At 38.9% G+C, this 21029-nt stretch overlaps 1 protein-coding gene across 2 annotated transcripts in view; it reads left to right on the top strand.

Moving 5' to 3' along the window:
- The first annotated feature begins 2814 nt into the window (after nucleotides 1–2814).
- ctnna2 (catenin (cadherin-associated protein), alpha 2) overlaps nucleotides 2815–21029 on the top strand; it is a 378523-nt gene continuing 360308 nt past the window's right edge. Inside the window, exon 1 of one of the 2 annotated variants that reach the window (XM_036136991.1) lies at nucleotides 2815–3147. The gene's annotated coding sequence lies outside the window, so the exon portion shown is untranslated. The remainder of the gene's footprint in view (nucleotides 3148–21029) is intronic. The other variant, XM_036136992.1, reaches the window with a different exon arrangement.

Consider the following 21029-nt stretch of genomic DNA (forward strand, 5'->3'; position numbering starts at 1 on the left):
CGATCTTCTTTGGGAAACCTGAAATTACCTCAGGTTTGCTTTTAACAGAAGTGCTGGGAAGAAGAGCTTTCCCCTGAAACATTATTCTACCTGAAGTAGTTTTGCTTTTGATTGCAAAGCTGTTTCAAGTGCCCACTCATGATTAACGCAATGCAGTCAATGTTTGCACAATGATAGAGAGGAGCAATAAGCTAACGTCAATCTCCTCGTGTGATATTAACCTACACTGTCTTTTTTTTTTTTTTTTTTTTTTTTTTTTTTTTTTTTTTTTTTTTTTAGAAACTGTAACCTCAATCCTTTTCCTGCCCTTAATTCTTTATCTTTGAGGATAAAGCATGGGATTTTGAGGGCTTGGAGATTTGAAAACTTTTTGTAGAGCTCTTAAGTACAGCAGATTGATCCAGTGATGACCTCTTTGTGTAAGAGCACTAAAAGCCAGTGCAGGGACATGTGGTGATGACAGTCCCTGGAGTATGGCCTATGGTTCGGAAAGAAAACTGCTCTGTGGTGAGTGTGGAGTCTGTGGATATACATCAAAGTAAACACACACTGGATGAACATCGTTTCTCACCTCAAGTCTCAGAGGAAATCTCGCTGAATAGCTCTACAAACAAAAAAGATCTTTATTGTCTTTAACTGCCCAATGTTTTTTTTGGCTTGAGCTATACACAATAGAATAAGCTGACAACTTGTCAGACTCAGAGATAGGTTTATTCCCAGCATAGTTTTATTCTCTGCAAGCTGTGTCAGCTTAGAGGCCTGCAGAAAGTAAAGCTTGAATGCATCTGAGCACAATTCTAAGGAAAGCAGTTTGCCAACAAGCTTGGTGACTTCTATACACTGATAAAACAGGCAGAGGCAGCACACAAGGATAAATCAATCAAACTGATTCAAATTCAAGCTTTTTTTTTATTTGTCTGGACTTAAACTATGCCAGTGGTCTGACTCTCTTAAGTGTCTTGCAGTTATTGTTTAGACTTTGATTGTAACTGCTATTTAGCAAGATTATATCTAAAACCTAATCAGATTCAGTGCAATCACGTTAACACGGGTGATTTGCCTGTTAGATGAGCAATATGTGATCTGTAGCCACTTAATGGATGCACTTACATCATTACATCACTGATTTTTTTTTAATTAAGCACCTGGGATAACTGGAAAATGCAGGCTTGTTGTCATGAACAAGTATAAAATGTTTTCTTTCAAAAATCTGAAATGGCATTATTTCTCCACATACAGCTCAAAGTTTCACTACAGCTTAAAAGAATAAAGTAAAAAAAAAAAAACATACAAATAAGCAAACAGAAAATAGTTGCAATTGGCTGCCCTATGCCTTTTTGGTTGTCATCAGGCATCTGGAAGTTTTGTGTGTGTGTGTGTGTGTGTGTGTGTGTGTGTGTGTGTGTGTGTGTGTGTGTGTGTGTGTGTGTGTGTGTGTGTGTGTGTGTGTGTGTGTGTGTGTGTCCGATTTGGGGGGTTAAATAACAATTTAAAAAAAAATTATCATTGGAGTTAGATGATTACATTCTGTTTTACAAGCGATAAACTATATCTAAAGTGACTGTGGAAATTAGTTTTAAACAAAGAAAAATTGTATGAGACCAAACCAAAAATACACAAAGGCAGCATTTTTTTAATTTTAATTTTTATTTTTATATTACTTCTGAATCCCCTTTCCTCTCCAGAGTTCACAATCAACAACCGTTTCCATTGTTGATAGGGATGTTCATGGGTATCTCTGGAATGTCAAATGTTAAAACTACGTTTTCCTACAAAAGTTTTATGTTTCTTTTTCTGCACAGTAAACAGCTGAACATCATGAAATACTTTATGTCTGCAATTCAATAATAATGAAAAATAAACACTCATTACATGGATGCATTAGACACAGAGTATTTTATTTCCAAATTTCCATTCCTTGAAACAATACATCACATGGAAACAATTAAAAGAAACTCAATGCTATCTCTTCCATTAGCTTTGCTTAAAAAACACTCTAAACTATGGTAATACCTGTGTCGCTACAATTTTTTTTCTTTCCACTAAATTTCCAATGAGAGTAGTTAATACTTTCCAAAAAACTTTAGCAATTATTTGCTTTGACTTTGTGTCAGTGATTGCCAGGAAACTATCAAGTTAGCAGCCTTCCTAGTGATCGTTTCCAGTGATTCTCAACCCTAGTCCTCGGGGACCACTGTCCTGCATGTTTTGGACGTGTTCCAGCTCACCTGATTCAAAGGATTGCATGACCTCTTCTGCATGCCACAAAGTGCTGCAGAAGCCACTTATTCACCCATTCAAGTCAGGTGGGTGGCAGCAAGGAGACACTTAAAAGATACAGGACATAGGGCATTACATGACTATAACATAATTAGTTTTTATTCAAAACCAACTATATTTAAATCGATCTAATGTTACGTTCTAATTTTCTGACTAACCACATTTTTCAGTATGTTCTAGATATGTATATGGAACAACCATCAAAATGAACATAAACAGACATTTGAAAAGTGTGTAATGAATCTACATTATACAGTTTTTGAACAAATTTACTGAAACAATTCTTATTCAGATGCCCCATTCAGTTTGCTTGTTTTGAGTTTGTTTTGCTGCGTAAAAAACTGAGATGAGTTTTGAGTTTCACACCATCCACGGTAAGAATGGATCTCCCCACTTCTAAAATGTTTCAAAGCTCAAAAAAAAAAAAAAAAAACTGCTCACCGCTCACTCTAAAGAATCACGCATGCGTCAACGACAGACAGAGACGCTCCTGATTTGCCAACGCCGGAGTCGACCACACGGCCCACTATTTCGCAAGGCTCGCCGTTACTAGCGCATCACTGTCCGCACCTGCCAGCCTCGTTGTTGCGGTAGGAGCGCTGGGAGGGGATCATTATTTCGCAGCGACCGTGGGAGGGGGAGAGGCATCACCGACACACGGACAGAAGAAGCGTGTAGCCTCAGATTCAGCACCACAAGATTAAGGAGAGCGTCCGGACTGAGCCGATTGTTACTCTCCGGGGAGGTTAACGGAACAGTAAGGACGCCTTTATTTCTTTTGGAGTGCACTCAGCGAGACCAGGTGCTGCTGCTGCTGCTGCTGCACAGTTTGTGGACCCGCGAGAGGAGGTATCCTTAACGGTTTAAAGGTGCGTAAATAGCTGGCAGGGGGAGGGAGAAAAAAAAAGGGCTTGTGAGCTGAAAGATTTATATTTGCTAGCAGCCTGTAGCTTTACACTTGCTGCACCGACTGACGACCGGAGCCGTGCAGCTAACATTAGCTTAGGCGAGGTCCGGCTGTTTTCACTCAGCGCTGTACCCCCAGCTCACCCGCTCGTCCGCTAAAATATGCAGCCGCACAGAAAGTCTGCACGTTTCACACCGCACATTGCGGGGTCGACGCGGCGCGTGTTTTGCGGGACTGAAGAGCGGTCCCGTGAGCTGGAAATCTCAGCGTTGCTCCACTCCCGGCGAGCAGCTATCCAGCGAGCCCCGGTGCTGAAAGCTGGTCGGGCAGAGACGAGCCAGGCTGCTAGGCTATCAGTCGCGGCTAGGCTAGCCAAAAACACCGACCACTTCTGCTCGTAAATCCGCGATCACACACCTGCATTCGGAGCTATTTAATTATTCACCAGCTGCCTCCTAATTAGCACCCGACCTCTCCACGGAAGCGCAGCCGTGTGCGCCTTCTTGTCCTCCTCTCGTTCTCCCCTTTAGTCGTTCATTGTCTAGAAATGTCGCTGCTTTGTTTAGCAACTCCGTCTGGGGCTCGTCGCTTCTCTTCTGCAGCAGTTGACGGGGAAAAGTTATTTTTAATCCACCGCGCGTGCTTCCGATTTAGCCATTGTTGTCATCCTGCTTGCTTCGGGGACGTGGAGTCGCAAAGTGATGCTACATGCCTCACCCTGACTTTAGAGCGGAGTCTGGGTGAGCGCTTCTAGCGCGGACAAACAACGCGATGGAGGACGCGGGGAGCTTTGACGTGGTCATTAGAACTAGATCATTCACGCATAGTGCCATGGTAATGTGATTTTTGTCAGAGATGTGATATATATTTAGAGTGTTCAACAGTTCAAAATGGCATTTAATTGCATGTTGTGACGAACTTATTTGCATCGTTTCAGTGCAGTCAGCTGTAGTGGACTGAGCGACACCGTACAGTGCAGTTGCAGCAGGAGGCAGACCCCGTGTAGTCTGCCACATTCCCTTCAGTGTAACTGGAGACTCGGGATCCCATGGGGTCGTAAAGGTTGCATAGCTGGATTTAGCATCTGAGCTCATGATGGGCAAGAAGGCATCCACACCCTCTCTGTCACTGCCTGTCTGCGTGCTTTCCATCTCCCTTGCTCGCTGCTGCTGGTTATTCTGTTCAGTGACAGTGGGCAAATTACAGCTGAGAGATAAAAAAATAAATAAAAAAAAAATGTATGTGGAAAAGAAACTACTGTTGTGATCAGAAATATTCATACCCTTTGGTAAACTTTTGCTCTAAATTATTTTCGTAAAAACAAAAAGTTTGTTTCTGATTGAAAACCTTACAGACACCCCCCCCCCCCCCCAAAGGTAATGAGTTTGTACAAATAGTGCTTTTTTTTTTTTTTTTTTTTTTTTTTTTTACAAAAATGCACGCTGAAAATAAGGTATGCTCTCCTCAACATTCAACTTCACATCTGTTTCTATATCCTGTCAGTCTGGATAATTTTTATAGCACCAATTTATACCAAATCTTATCTTAAGGTACATTAAAAGAAAAACATACAAATTCAAATTTATATCCTTAGTCACCAATATTATATTATCTTAGATTTTCCACAAAGAGTTTTACATGCCTCCAGTGGTATTTTCCTACATTGGCATCATCATTTGCTAGGCATCAAAAAAATGCTTCTCAAATTAAAGAACAACTTTAAATATGAATCTGCCAAGGCTTTGAATAATTTTGAGTGTTTACGTATTCTGCAGTCTTTGTAAAGTCTTTGTTTGACCTGCTGATGCTGATTTAAGATGGTTCTCTCTTTAAGAACTGATCGACATCTTTCTAAAAATCAATATCATTTGTTTCTTTAGCACATTGCCTAAGATGTTGGGGGATATGTATATTAGCAAGATTAGTGGTTACCTTAACCAACTGTAAATACCAGTCTCTGTGTATTTTAATGAAACATTAGTGGGGCTATTTCTAAAAGGCTGTCAAAATTACCTATCCATACCAGGAAAAAGTCAAGCAAGAAATAACTACAGAAACAGTACAAAATGGTAAAATTATCAACTCCCACCTAAGTCTAGCTGCCTGTTGAAAGTGTCTAAACATCACAATATTTTTCTAAATAGCTTATTAAACATTTAGAATACCTTTTTAACGGCTCCCTGATCTTGACATTTTTTAACTTTAACTGCTCTTTCCTGAGTTAACAACTTCTACTTTAAAGTACGTATTTTTTGAATAGCACAATCTATTTGTGCTCAGGTATGGTGTTTTTGACTACATTTATCATGGCCAGTTCCCTGTCAGAACCAGTCAAGGTGAAAATTGTCTGATTCTGGTCACAAGCTGATCTTTCAGTGCCTCTGCAATGATATGCTTTTGTTCAGTTTAACAAAAAGCTGATAGGTCATCTGAAAGAAACACTTTGTGCAAGACTTTATCGTATACAATCTGCTGTAGTCCAGTAATATACTATATTGCCATAAGTATTCGATCACCTGCCTTGACTCGCGCATATGAACTTAAGTGACACCCGTTCTTAATTCACAGGGTGCAATATCATTATGGTCCACTCTTTGCAGTTATAAAGTTTCAGCTCTTCTTAGAAGGCTGTCCTCAAGGTTCTGAATTGTTTTATTTGGGAATTTTTAATGAATCTTCAGGAAATGCATGTGTGAGGTAATACGCTAATGTTGGACGAGAAGGACCGAGTCTCAGTCTCGGCTCTAATTCATCCCAAAGGTGTTCTATTGAGTTTAAGTCAGGACTGTGCGCAAGCCAGTCAAGGTCATCTCACCAAACCCTTTCATCCTCGTCTTTATGGACCTTGCTTTGTGCACTGGTGCGCCGCCATGTTGAAAAGGGTAGAGGCCATCTCTAAACTGATGCCACAAAGTTGGGAGCATGTAGTTGTCCAAAATCTTTTGTTATGCTGAACTATCAGAGTTCCTTTCATTGCAACTAAGGGACCAAGCTCATTCCTGAGGAACAGCCCCACACAAGAATCTCCCCTCCACCAAACTTCTACACTTGGCTAATCCTCCAAGTGGCAAATCCTTCTCCTGGCAAATCCAAAACCCACACTCGTCCATTAGGGTGCCTGATGGAGAAGCATGATTCGTTACTCCAGAGAAGGCGCCTCTGCTGCTCCAAAATCCAGTAAGGGCACGCTTTACCCCGTAGCATCCAACACTTTGCATCGCACCTGGTGATGTATGGCTTGGATGCAGCTACTCGGCCATGGAATGAAGCTCTTTACTCACTGTTTTTGAGCTAATGTGAAGACAACGTGAAGTTTGGAGGTCTGTAGGAATTGACGCTGCAAAAAGTTGATGACCTCTGCGCACCATGTACCTCTGTATCTGCTGCCCCCACTCCGTCAGTTTGTGGCTGAGTTATTTCCACTTTTTTGTGATAACATAGAAAGAGTTAAATGGAATATTTGGGGGTGCTGGAATCCTCTAAGTTTCTGAGAGCGACCCATTGTTTTACAAATGTTTGTAGAAACAGTCTGCATACATAGGTTCTAGATGTTTTTACATTAATTTTTTACATTCATTTATTTATTTATTTTTCCTTAACATCCCAGTTGGTTTCCATGTTTTTTCTTGATATACTTAGTATATTATGTTTATTATTTATTGATTTGCACTGCTTTTGAGAGTTGCTATTCTTTAAATGTTGTTGCGCTGTCTTGCACAATGACAATAAATGAATTCTGACTTTGATACTTCCTGATTGAACGAAAATCTCTTTAAAATCTAGCTCTGCCGGAGTTTCTAATATTTTTGAGTGTAACCTTATTCAATAGTTAACTTAAAATGGTTAATTTCTTTTCTCAGCCATAGCATCCACACCAAAGAGTGTTTTTAGCATGACCTGCTAGCAGTTATATATAGTGTGTCACTGATCTGAAAAGGATACAGTAATCGATTTTTCCCAAAGGCTGGTGTCCTATCAAGCTGAAATTTGACCTGTTCGAGTCACATCGTTTTCGATGCTTCAAAGTCGTTTAAGGAGAATGATGAAATACTTTACTATTTGTCAGTGTTAGTGTCAGTTGATTTCTAGAGCTCATTGAAAGAACACAAAATGCAGACTAACCAAAATGAGAACAATAAACATGTCATATATAAAACTGTAAAGAGCTAAAACAATATTGTTTCAACAAAATGAATCTACAAATGATGAAACAAAACCAAATTTCAGCTTAAAAACACAACATAGAAAAAAAAGTGTTTTATCATGGTTAAAAACTCAACAAGAAAAGAATGGTAATAAAAATAGGTGGGCTTTCAGGAAATTCTTGAAACTCTTGACATGTGTTTTAGTGAGCAATATCTTATGTTCAGAAAATGTCATTTACTTCATATTTAGGAGAAGCAGACTAGGTAGAAGCTGTGCTTTTCACCTGCCAAGCTTGGACAGACTCTCTACCGCCCTTTGGGAAACCGGTGCATATGTTTCTCAATGCCTAACCATCTGCCTGAGACCTTAATGTATACAGGGCTTTTTGTTTCACTGTTCAGAATATTAATTTCTATTTTTACAGTACATTTAAGTGCTGGATTCTGCTGTTACACAGCCGTGTTAACAATTGCTAAATACCTGAAGAGATTTTGCCAGTATGAGTCTTCGATTTTCACATCTTTTTTTTCTTTTACTTTATTCTTTAAAATGTGGTTATATAGTATGCACTCTGTATTATTAACAAAAAAGAAAATTTCTTCTTGAGACACACAACAATTACCAAACGTTTTGTCCTTTTATTGAACATAATCATCAATTTGAAGATCAGCTGATATGTCAGCCCTTTTCCTAGTGCTATTATTACAGGACCTGACAGTCGTCTTTATGCGATCATTTAAATGTTCTGAATCAGCTACTTCATGTCATTTGAGGTAGACAGCCCATTTATTTCAGTCGGTTTTAAAGAAAGGATGCCTGGGTGAGACTATGCAATCAATGGCAGCTAGGAGTGTTTTGTGTTTCCTGTCTCCTGGGAGAAGCTAGTGTTATTGACAGACTACCATGAAACCCCCTGTTGTTATACAGAAGCATGGCTCTGAGGTAGCCATGGTTCCCCTCTAAATGGAACAGGATTGCTGGTGCTGTTAGCCTCCGCCTTTCACTCAGACTGGTGCACACGTGCTCGGGAGTTTTTAGGAAATGAGGCAATAGAAGCAACAGAGAAACAATCGATAGCTGTAGCTTTCATGTCTATTACATTTGGTTCGATAAATTGCAGAGTTCCTCTTACTTTATACTGCAGCGTAAAACTGCACCGTCCTGACAGCAAACATTCTCATCAGTGTGGCAAAGATTATATTTACATTTTTAACATGATACAATATCTTGTACCAGTGTTATATTTCCCTTGAATAGCATGTGACCTGGGCATATGCTTAATCAGCTGGATTTAAGAGCCATTTATATAATGCCTCCACTTGACTGTTGGAAGACAGAAACATATAGTATAATGATGAACAATTAGGTAGATGATCCAGCAGTGCTTTAAAATAAATGTACTGTCAGCAGCGGTTTGGGGAAGCAAGAATGAATTACCCCCCCCCCCCCCCCTCCTTTTTCATGTACTTTATCCTGTGATATTTTCCAGATTGGGCTGAACAAAAAAACTGTTTATGTTGAACTTTATAACCCTGTCAGAATATTTTGCTCGTTTAGTTTGGGGGCAAGAAACCAAACATCTTTCCCAGAACACATGCACATACTATTTCAGCATGTTAGTGCTTTTATTAACCCCACAAAAATAACTTTTTGAAGCTGTCTTTAAGTGCAAAATAAATGGGGCGAAACTTAACTAAAAACAGGATATAAAGTTTTCTGATATAGCGTACAAGATGCTATTAGTCTAGTATGTTGAGTCAATCAGTAGTAGGTGAAGGAATAGAAATAAAACACAAACAAGACTTTTTGAAGGCTCCTAGGTAGTTTATTCTGATATTGAGTCTGCTATGCCACAGACAGAGAGAGATCCAACCGAAGACATTAATGTAGCCCAAAGAGATGTCCATTAAAGGTAGCCTGCGAGCGCAGATTATTACTGCTTAATTGTTGAACATTTTCCAGTAATATTAGCATTCTACTGGCATTCAGAATACAATCAGAATCTTTTTTGTTGCTTCTTCTGGGGATTTTCAGCAGCAGATGAAATGATGATGTCATTGTGCAACTTTCTTCTTTTGTTATGTTGTGCTATTATGCACTGTTCTAACTTATTTAATGTTTAATAACTAGCCCTCAGTCTGTTAGGTATTGTCCGGTGAATATCAGCCCAAACAGCTCATATTAACACTATAGTTGAAAGGAAAGATTCGAGCAGTGACATTCTTTTAACAGTAAACTCTGCACACACATATAATAAAGGCATGACAACTTCTCTTCAAGTTCAAGAATTTATAAACAGAAATAAAAATTAACTTCCAGAGAACATCACTGTAGAATGCTATTTATCTGAATTAACACTATATTTAAATCAATAAATCTTCTCTACTAAGCTAGTGAAACTTAACCAAAACTACAAAGCAAAATTAAGATAAATGAAGCTAAGGAAATATGTACACACAAAAGCAACAAAAGGACAAATAAAATGGTTGAAATCTGCAGATCCAAGTTAAAGAACCAAAGTTCATCTTAAAAAAGTGGAATGAGTTCAAATTAGCGTAACTAATTTAGAATGACATTTAGCAGACCTCTCAACTTTTATCAAAAGTTAAGAGTGAGATTATGCTAATTTGGGGGCGGGTCTTGTTTGATGCGGGGCTAACTGGACCCTGGAAGAGCCAGTGGAGTCAACTCCATCTCATTTTTATCCCACCAGACAATGAAGTAGACATGTATTACTTTTGTTAAAAAGAGAAAGAGACATATTAATACTTTATTGTTCAGTTAATGGATTAAAACATAAATAATACACAATTGTTCAAATAATACTGAATAAAATTAAGTAGATTTTAATTATTGACCGAATTATTACACAGTTACACATTCATCTATGGGTTGTTTATCATTGTAAATCTATAACCTGATTGGTGAATCAGGCTGAGTTTCATCAAGCCTTTATGATCCCCTCAGCAGCAACACTGAAGCACACAGAGGTTCACGCTGCGTCTTTACCCACGATCCAGCTGCTGATGTCTCCCTTTCAGCTCAATGCACTTCTAGACTGTTACAGTTTATAACATTCTCATCACCTTTCACAGCGACAGGTTTCTCAGTCAGTCGCCGCACTGATCAGACAAATCCCTATTGCTCTCGTCAGTGCGCTCTGACGCCCAGAAAGCACCTGCTCCGAGGGAAAGGAGGGGAGGGAGAGGAGCAAGCGCGAAGGCACAGAAATATGGTGCATGTAGTTAAAAAATGCAGAATTAATAAAAACGAAACTTATAACTGACCAAGTGGCGTTTTAAACTGCATCTGGTTAGCAGAACTGTTTTATGATCCAGCGTGCAGCCATGACTGGTTCTGAATGAACCGGTCATCTCGCAGCAGCTCCGCCCCCTCCCCTCCTGTGTACGCGGTACAGGACCTTACCGGCTCACTTTCACCACTGTTAAGACTAAAATTATTCATAATAACTCTGATCACTCTTCCTGCTGCTCTGTTAAAAGAACTGCAGCAGGAATTACTGATGGCCACAAGTTGTGAAAGAAGCTGAAACATCTCAGCAGAAGGTGGAGTTTTGTCGTCCGCGGCCCAGACGGGCTTTGTGATTTTTATGCGTGAGAAATTCCATGTTTGCGTGTGAAATGTCATGTGTTGCGTGTGAGCGTGTGAAGTTAGTGAAATGCGTGTGTCACACGGTCAATGCGTGAGAGTTGAGAGCTATGACATTTAGTATGTGTTTCAACCAATTCACAATGCGAATCCTGAGTTAAACAAAACCTTATCTGAGAAAACATTTTAAAGAATGATTAGCTCAGTAAGAATCAGTAACCTTTAGGACAGTTGATTTTTATTAATGCAATTATTCATTGAAAACAAACATGTTTAAAATGAACTGTAGTTGCATTGACTCGGTGGTACCACTGATGTTATGTGGGAAGCTAATAGCGCTATGCTAGCGGACATTCTGCACTAATTTACAAATGCCAACCAAGCTCTATTTGGTTGTAATGAGCAGACCGGACAACGCAAGCATGAATATCCCATTGGTGTATAAAACCCTTATTGAAATAAAGTTTATCATAACTGTAAAACACACTCAAACCACATCAGGAACGCTTGGTTTCAAAGAAGCTAGCATGAGCTATGCCTGTTAGCTCCAGGTGTTTTAAAAACACAGTGGAAGAATATTAAGTACACCATTCTAAACTTTTCCTGTTTATTTTTCTGCCAAACCTCTGCCGTTATCTCTGGTTGCGGCAGCCGTTTGCAGTGATTTACTCCGAGGCAAAGCTGGTTACCTGAGCAGTGAGCAGGCGGCTAGCTCAAAAGGGGAAAACAGCCATCGTTTGGGGAGCTAGGCCTGGCTGAGCAACATGTATACGGATCCGGGCAGTAGGTGTGCTCGGCCCGGGGGCTCACAGCATGGGCTCTCTGCAGAGCTTTTCCAGTGTCGGGGACCTCCGCATGGCCTTTCCTTAGTTCTCTGTTGGCTGCAGCGTGCTCAGCTTTCCTGCAACAGCTGAGAAAAATCACAAGGCTGGTTAGACACAAGGCATAGACAGATTCTTTACTCCGGTGTCTGATTACGCTGAAGATAAGCTGCAGACGTAGCTTCAATCCAACCTGCATATGTGACTGTTCTCCAAACTCCAGTCGGATCCTCCGCTCCACAGAGGGAGATGAGTGTTTTCTTCATTGCTGCTAGGGCAGCGGGCGAAAAAGGGGGATAAACCTGGATGGCTATTCTTTATACAGTGAGCCGCCCCTGCTGTGAGAGGCAGTCCCTGGGTGCCTGTAAAAGTTTCATGTTTTATTTGTCTTTCAACTCAGTCTGATTTATCCGACATGGCTGGCACAATAGCTAGAAAACCCAAGAAAATGATTAGTTTGATTAGAACTATGTTGTCATGTACCCTAGGTGTTCTGTCACTGCATTGCGTAACCGTTCAGGTTTGTGGCCAGTTCATGAGGTTCATTTTGCTACCACGTGTTACCACTTTTGTGTTATCGAATATTTGTGGTGCTCATCTAAGATGTGATAACGTATTGAGTCCTGCAGATGCACTCTCCCATTTGACACTAAACGTCCAGCTGTTTCCTTGTAAGGATCTTTTGCTTTGGTGAGAAATAGTCACTAAATAGCTTCCTTTGCAAAATTCTTTCCTAAGTGCTTTAATTAAAGGGTGAAATTACCCGTCATAAAGTTTTAGGAGTATCAGGTGCAAACTATAATGGACAAAAAGCAGACGCCATTCATTTTCCCAAAGAGTTACGAGTAAAAATGCTGAGGTGTTAAACAAAGCTACTGCCAACAGCTCAACATCAGTTTAAATGACTGGTCCCTAGCCACCCACAAATGCCACAAACTCTTTAAAAACCAAGCTTGACTAAAATCTATTGTTATGAACTTGTTTTCTTGTCTCGGTTGGTTGCTCTGTTGATGGGCACAGTAACAACAAAGTGAAAGCTTATTTCTCTAACTTACAAATTATGTCGTAAAATTTGCATTATTCATGTCAAGGGTGGCAGGTGCTTTGAAGCTTTAAAACTACGTGTTCAAGTTCCTTCAGGAACATCATCCTTGATCATATCAGACTTCACAATTATCCTTTTTATCCCCTAAAATGTGGACTTTGTAAGAATTTTGTTATGACTATCTTAAATTTGCTGTATACTGTCATAATAAATCGATGTTACAAAGGCATATTGTTAACTTTGCATGTGCGACGTTAATGCATTTACAAATGAGCAGTCACAGTGAAATGTAGTGAACTGCTAGTAATTCGGGGTTGCTTCCTCCCTGCACTTGTTCTGTTTTTCAACCCTTCAGAATCAATATGAAATTATTTCGTACCATAGAGAAGAAAAGGTTTCAGGTTGTGATATTGTCAGGATACGTCTATATATAAACACTGCTGTGAACTATTCTGCTCTGCCTTCCTTGATATAACTTACCTTGTGTTTCTGAAGTCTCACTTCTATGAGGCTGTTACACTTCTCAGGTTTGGCCAGCTCCTCCCCCACACTTTGTGTGCCTCCTCTTGATTAATTAACTTTTCTGCTGTTAGGTGACTGCTTGATATCTCCTTTACTTTGGAACATTTAGTCAATATATACATTACCACATCTCTTCCTTACAAACCATATTATATAACTCCTTAACCTTTTTATCCTTCCCTACACTTAAACATAAAAGGTGCACCAAAATGTCAGGACAAAAGCTTTTGTACAAGACTTCAATATAAAGTGAACTGAATCATTGTAAAGAAAGGAAAGAAAATTACAAATATTTTGAGATGTATTATTTTGTCATTTGTAATTGTCTAGCAAATTGCTACTTCATAAATGCATCCATTAGGCTTAAACGCCTAAAATTTCTACACTTAAGATGTGCTTATTGTAGTTTTAATTAGCTGCTGAGCAGTGGTGCGTGTAAATAGTGGACATGTCTGGACAAGTTCTGGGTCTCCTGATCACCAGTCAAGCAGGTCATGCTAACAGAAGAGTTGGTGCAGAACTAGTTTCTAGGATTAAATGGTTATCTGTTAGTAACACATTGTTCATTTTTACTGGTTTTCAGGGCGATACTTTAGCAGGAATGTGAACATTTACAGTATGCACAATTGTTAGGCAAGTGAGTATTTTGACCATTTCATTTTTAAGCTTTTTTTTTTTCTAATTCCAACATGGATAATTTTGAATGCTACGCATGATCACAGAACTATCAAAAGTTTAGTTGCAAATATTTAACAGGGTTGCAAGAAATGCAGGAAAAAAAACACAAACTGCAAAATATAAAAAAACAAGCATGAAGCTACACAAACCCTGTCATAAAGTTTATTTTCCCGACCCACATGAACAATACTCTTATGTGATGGAAGATTGTATGCAACGGTTTATTAACAAATAGGAATAATGCAGTTGTTGACGAAACCGGATTCAGGATAACTATTCAAAAGGTGATCAGTCTTCACTGGAAGGGTATGAGACTGGTGAGCGAGGGAACAGGTAATGAGAATATAGAGGAATGAACTGAAAAGGCTGAACGGTTGAAGATGTGGCTAAAGATGCCGGAGAGGGTTTGGCCAAGGTTCAGGGATTTATTTGGCAGATCCAGAGAGCTTGAGATGGTGAGGTTCGTTGGACGACGGACAGGCTGCATGAAGGAGAATGAAGAAGGCTGTAATCCAGGAGGTTGCCAGCCAAGGTAGGGTAGGATGATCCAAAGCTTTAGACAGTTGAAAGTAGAAGATAATGAAGCCAGGAACTCAAAGTGTTCTGCTCTAGGAAGCACTTGAAACACTTTCCCAGAGAGAGACGGGAGGTTTAAGAGTGTTTCACAAGGAAAACAGTCACAAATCTAGCTCAATGTACTCAGAGGTCTAGAGTCTACCACTGCAGGACAAGAACTAGCAGACTGCTCCTTCTATACCCCACTGATGAAGATCAATCTCAGGTGTGCAGGAAACACCTGTGAACCATGTGCCCCTCCAGGAACCTTGGACACTGGTGACCTCTGGCAGATTGTGCAGAGCGACCAAAACCCCAGAACCCTGACAAACTCATCATCTTCAGGTCCAGTCCGAATAACTCTAGTGGGTAAGGACTCTTTAGACAAAGCTGAAGTGTGTCAGCGTTCACCATAAGTGCTGCTTGAACATTGCAGTCAGTAAGAAAGGAGGCTATATATATATGTGTGCCTATATATATATATATATATATAAAATCTATCAACTCTTTTAGATGTCCTTGATGTAAACAGCTCAATACTCTACTTATGAATATGTCATGTCACCATTGCAACAAATGTCAACAGTTATAGTCACCATCAGCCTTCCCTTTTTCCTGGACTTCTATTATTAGTCCTTCTCCTTCATGGTATCATTCATCCGACAACGTGACAAGTTCAGTTGATTGCACCAATGATCCATGCTGACCTGATGCTGAATATTGAAATGGTAGTCTATTGGTTCTTATCGCCAGTCTAATGAAATTAGTGGGGTGCGGCTGAGTATTCAGTATTCAGAGCACAAGCATAGAGAAACGACTTCAGCAAGGAGAGTCATGTCCATCCATAAAACATCTTTGAAAGACCTTTTATACAGTGAACAGTCCCTCGTTTGTGTTTACTCCTCATACAAACGCTACTTGTTCAATAGTTTCTATACTAATATTTTTGTCATTTCCTTTAATATAATGTTATGTTACCGATTTCTTTTAGACATTCAAAAAAACATTTTTTTATACATTAGCAGGTCAAATTCTGGTGTAAACACAAAGGTTACCAAAGGGTCACACATGCAATTTTCTGATATGCAAAATCCAGTTATATTTATCTCCTTCCTGGAGTTTGTTTCATATATCTTAAGCTTTGTTATTTAGCATGTATCTATGTCTCTATATCCCATTATTTAGGGGCTGAAGAAACAGTTTTCTCATTATTTGACTTGGGTCAATAACAAAAAACTTTAATGCACTTTTATAATGTTTTAAATTATTGACTAATTAGGAAAAGCATTTACCTCTTGAACATGTAATTTGTGTGGTCAAAGTGACTATGAAATATTTCTGCTCAAATCAGTTTTGATTTGAACCTAACCATGTATAATCCAAGTAAATGTATAGCATGGTGCAACCATTACAGCCATGGCTACATCTTTGTTTTGAATTTGTTGTGTGTGCTTATTTTTTCCATGCTGTAGGTTTGTTTTGAATACCTACTATCTGAGCATTTAAATTTTAAAACCATAGAACTGAAAAAAAAAGGTGTAATTTTTTTATTTGGACTGTATGTGACTAAAATGAGACAAAAACATCCCATGTCAAGAGCTAATCAGATTTTTACAAAATAAGCACTGTCACATATATTGGAATCTCCAACAGGTCAGTCCTATTTAAGGTAAATATAACTGAAGTCATTTTTTGAAATCTTATTTCTGTTTTCATTAATGATGTTTTTAATGAGCAGTTTATAAATTGCTGTTTTCTGGCCAGCAGAGATTCATTTCTCTTAGTCACTTGTCTGTGCACCATGGCTGTTGGATAAACCTGGTCACGGTAAAGCAGTTAAAACGCAGAGAATAGCAGCAGCCAATACAGTCTCTTTGACACAACTCTTTCACTGTGAATACCAGTATATGAGGTGGAAAGTGGCACATAAAGTAGTCATGTCTGTAATTGCTCGAAATTGTAGTCATTTGTTGGTGCATGATTACTGTAACATATAATGAGATTATTTGATTAAACTACAAACCAGGTGCTTCAACAAAACAATCCATCAGTGGCACCATCAGGAATTTTAATGCATTTAATTTCCCTTTGGGATTAAGAAAGTATTTTTAAAAACAAATAATATTGTGAGTTTGAAGCAGGACCATAATTCAGACCAGAGCTTGGGATCAGGTTGGCGAATTGAAGTCTTTCATAAAAGACAATGACAAAAACCTACAGGTAAGGCACACAGGGAACAGACTATGGAACCGGACAGGAAACAACAGAAAGAACCAGCAGTGAACAATGGATACCAAGGAGCTTAAATACAGAGATGTGATCAATGAGATGGGAACCAGGTGTGTCTAACCAGGGGGATGTTGAACAGCTGTGAGAGAGCTGAATGGAAAACCTGGGAAGGAGACTATGGCTACGTTCACGCTGCAGGGAAATTCAACACAAATCCAATCTTTTTGCCCATATCCATATTTTTCATGGCAGTGTGAACAGGCCAATTGCGATGATGTGATATTAATATTGTCGGCTCCCATTGCTCAACAGCTTTGCTCAACAGCTTTCTAATAATAACAAGGAGAGATGCCAGCCAGTATCAAGGTTTTATTTTAACAAAACTTTATTGAACACTTCTAAAAACAATTACATTCAATGTTACTTCCGTAAACAGTTTGCTGCTGTGTTCCGTCTTCTGTTATCCACACATGGAAACGGAAGTCAGATGGCAGTCGCATTTAATAGTAGTATGAATGGCCACCTAAAAAATTGGAATCGAGCATCAAGACCTGCAGTGTGAACGTAGCCCATTTAACACAAATAACAGACTGCGCTTAACTTGGACACAAACGGTTCTACAAATCAAAAAGGACAAAAGCCTGGGATTAGCATAAGGCGATAAACTAAAATGCACAGAGGAAAGAACACAATAAATAAGGTTGAAACTAAACAAAAAGGAAATAACTAATATGGATCTAGTTAATGGATAATGGCAATAATAAAGAGCTGAAAATGACAATAAGTTACTAACATAAATAAACCCAAAGACACCAAACACAAACACCCATGGATCATGGCAGAAAAAAAAAAGTTTTTAAATTTCATGCAAACTTTAGCCTAGTTTGCATGATGTATGATGGTATACTTTGTATTTAATATTCAATGTCGTACAAAGGAACCAAATGTAATTTGATATTGGACAAGAATAGTTTCTCAGTTACTTCATGACAGTATCCTAATGCCATACACAAGCCCTATATGATGTAGGATTAGAGACATGCATTCACAACTGACCTATTTATATGAGACCACTGTAGCAAACTAATCCCAAACGCTAAACCTTAACTGAACTGTCGTGTGAGTTGGCCATGCTAGACATGTACGCTTTGGAATACATGCACAGCTTTTCTGGGTTTTACACATAGTTTCACAAATCTGAAACTTTGGTGATGCAACATAATGCTCAGGTCCCTTTCATACACCCACAACAGGCAGTGCTCATAGAATCAATAAGATTTCTGGTTGCTTCATTTAGCTTTTATGTGACAGTCATCTTCAGAACTATTGATCATAAATAAACTGAGAAGTTGGGGATACTGTAAGTTTGGATGTAGATTTATGGACTAGGTTGTATCATTCATCTTTAAAAACCAGAATCCCATTCAAATTTGTGTGACAAACTGTCAGGCAAGTGGGAAACCCAAGGGTTTAAGATTGTTTTTATAATGCAACTGATTGATATTCTCTTCTGAAGTAAATTGAGAGAAGATATTTGTTTAATTCAGTATCTGAGTTCATTATGCTAAAGGAAAGTGATTATTTACCAAAGACTAAACAAAATATAAAAAAATAAAAGGCAAATACAAGGTTAGTTTTTTTTTCTGCTTTCTAGTTTTGGAAGTCACAATGAAATTAAAAAATGATGGAAAAGCAGCAGTTATTTTCAAAAATACTTTTATCGAGTTTATGTCAGTCATTTGAAAACGTAGTTCCCAAATCATCTTGGCTGCTGTGTTAATTTCTGTTCTCATGGTTTATTTTTTTCAGATTTTTATTAGTCACTCGGAAAATTTAGCTCCAGAGAGCAGCGATTGCTGACACATGGGGGTTTGACATCTGCTTTTAGAGATACCCCCGCTGCTCCATGGTTAAACTGGCTCTGAATTTGGGTCAGTGCAGTGTCAGTGTGTACGCTTTCATACAACGGCAAATGACAGGGATTGTGCTCTCAAAGTTGGTTGGATATGCAGAGAGAAAGAAACTCTGTGGCCCGTCTCATGCTATATAAGCAGTTTAAACTCATGTCTTAAACATTCTGCATCTTTAAAGAAAACCTGCTTGGCTAAAATAGAAAAGAAAACTCTTCTGTCCTAGAACGAACAACTAATGTCCTAGCATAACGTTGTAGAGTTGTTCTTTTGACAGTATGACAGTATTTTGTTTAAATGTTTGCTGTTGTTACTGTGTCTATCTTGAGAGGAAACATTACTTAAAACATATATTTTCTTTTGTTCTGTTTGAGGTGCATTTTAGAGATGAACTATAAATACTTTTTTTAAACAGACCCCCAAAATGGAGTTTATGTTTAGATAGAATTAATGAACAGAGACAAAACAGTAATTGACAGTATTTGACCTGCCAGTGACTGGTCAGAGTTGATCAATGGAAAATTGCTAGTATTTATTTATTTTTGACATTTTAGAAACATTTCAGAGGTTGATTTTAGCACATTGTTATAACAAAAGGAAAATAATGAAAATAAACCTTTAGCTTTTCTTAAATTAGTATATATAAAATTGGGCAACTAAGAAGAAATATTGACCTTAAAAGTGCTACTCACCATCTTCTTTTCTGTATGTCCTTACATACATGCTCTTTAAATGCTTAGTGACGTTAAAATAGATTTAATTTGGTGCAAGAAAACATTTACCTGACTCCGCCAGATAGATTTGCTCCGCATATCCATCTGGAAACCTTCCGTTGAAGTAATTTTGGGAAGGGGCGAAAATACTGGTTAGCTGATTGGCCTATGTTGGTGATAGACGGGCCAAATGAACCAATCAGATTCGTCGTCACTCTGTTACGAGCGACGACGAAAACACAACCACAAGCCAAGCTGCTCTTGCTGCTGCAGGTAAAGGCTCGTTAGCTCAGCAGAGAAATACTCTGTAATTCCGATTAAACTTGCTCGATAGCCACGCTAACGCTAGTTTCATCGGCTGAAGCTGCCATGTTCTTTAGACTGAACCGTCGCGCTTCCCGTTGCGTCACACCTCAACCCGCCTCAAAGCCAACGCTGATTGGACGTTCGTTTGGTGAACGGCTCCAAATTTTCTTTAACGGAGAGTTAAACCTTGAAAGCTCGCGAGATCAGGATGGTCTCACGAGGCTAAGAAAACATATTGACAGTACTTTTTGGACCCAGCAGATGAGAAGTACCATAAAAAAACAACAACGGAAGTTTTGTATTATTGGTCCTATATGCAAGGTGGTATTATGTGAATTTAATTTACGAGCTTTGAACTGTAGCAGATGAGCGTCGCAAATGTCAGTTGTATAATGCTCTTCCTACGCTGAGACATTTGGTCAAGTGCTCCTGAGGGTGCCTTAAATGGAGATATAAAAAAGTATATTGCACAAAGTAAATCTTTATTCTGATCAAATAACTACTTGTCATGTCAGAGGGTTGTGTGCTGTTTTCCTTCCGTTTGTTCATGTGATTTCACAATTGTGGCTTCATCTAAAAAGAGGGAGACTCCTCAAGCCTGAGTGGGCTCTGTGTACAGCCAGGCTGCTGTTGTTTTTCTTTAGCGTCATGGAGGAGGAACATCTAAACTTCAGAAAGTATTTAATTGGAGTAGCCTACAACTTTATATGTGCATTTGATTGCCTGATGAGTCATCGTCACTGTTTCACAATATTGCAAGGAACTGCAAACTTCAGAATGCCAATGAAAGGGTAGTGTTTAAGGGAAGTGGACCATAAAACATACAAACGTTTGCTTTCCATTAGTTTTTTTTTGTTGTTTTATTAATCCTTAATTTATACAGGTTAGTCCTTTTAAACCAGATACCTGTTTAAACAATTTACCACAGCAATTACAAATTTAAAAGTGTCCCAACATATGGTTTAAAATTTCATGACAAAAGTAAAATATGTACAAATGACTAAATAAAACAAGTAGAATTTCCTGCTCACCCTATCTCCAGTCCTTTTAATAAAACTCTGAATTCTCCAAGTGTAACCAGACTGGAGAGCTTCAGGTCCTGCTGAAGTGTGCTCCAGCTGGAGGAGCCTGAGAAGGAGAAAGCCTTTTCCCCAGCTCTGTGCGAACTGCTGGAACTCTGAAGGAGAAAGCGGATATTTGTTTTGCATATACAGTAATGAGGCCGGTATGGTGGCACTATACGAACAATAGATTTATAAAAGAACATATACCAGTGCAAGAGTCTGTGCATAGGGCCAGCTTACCAAC

The sequence above is a fragment of the Fundulus heteroclitus genome, chromosome 5 (assembly GCF_011125445.2).
Source record: "Fundulus heteroclitus isolate FHET01 chromosome 5, MU-UCD_Fhet_4.1, whole genome shotgun sequence".
NCBI classification, from domain to species: domain Eukaryota; kingdom Metazoa; phylum Chordata; class Actinopteri; order Cyprinodontiformes; family Fundulidae; genus Fundulus; species Fundulus heteroclitus.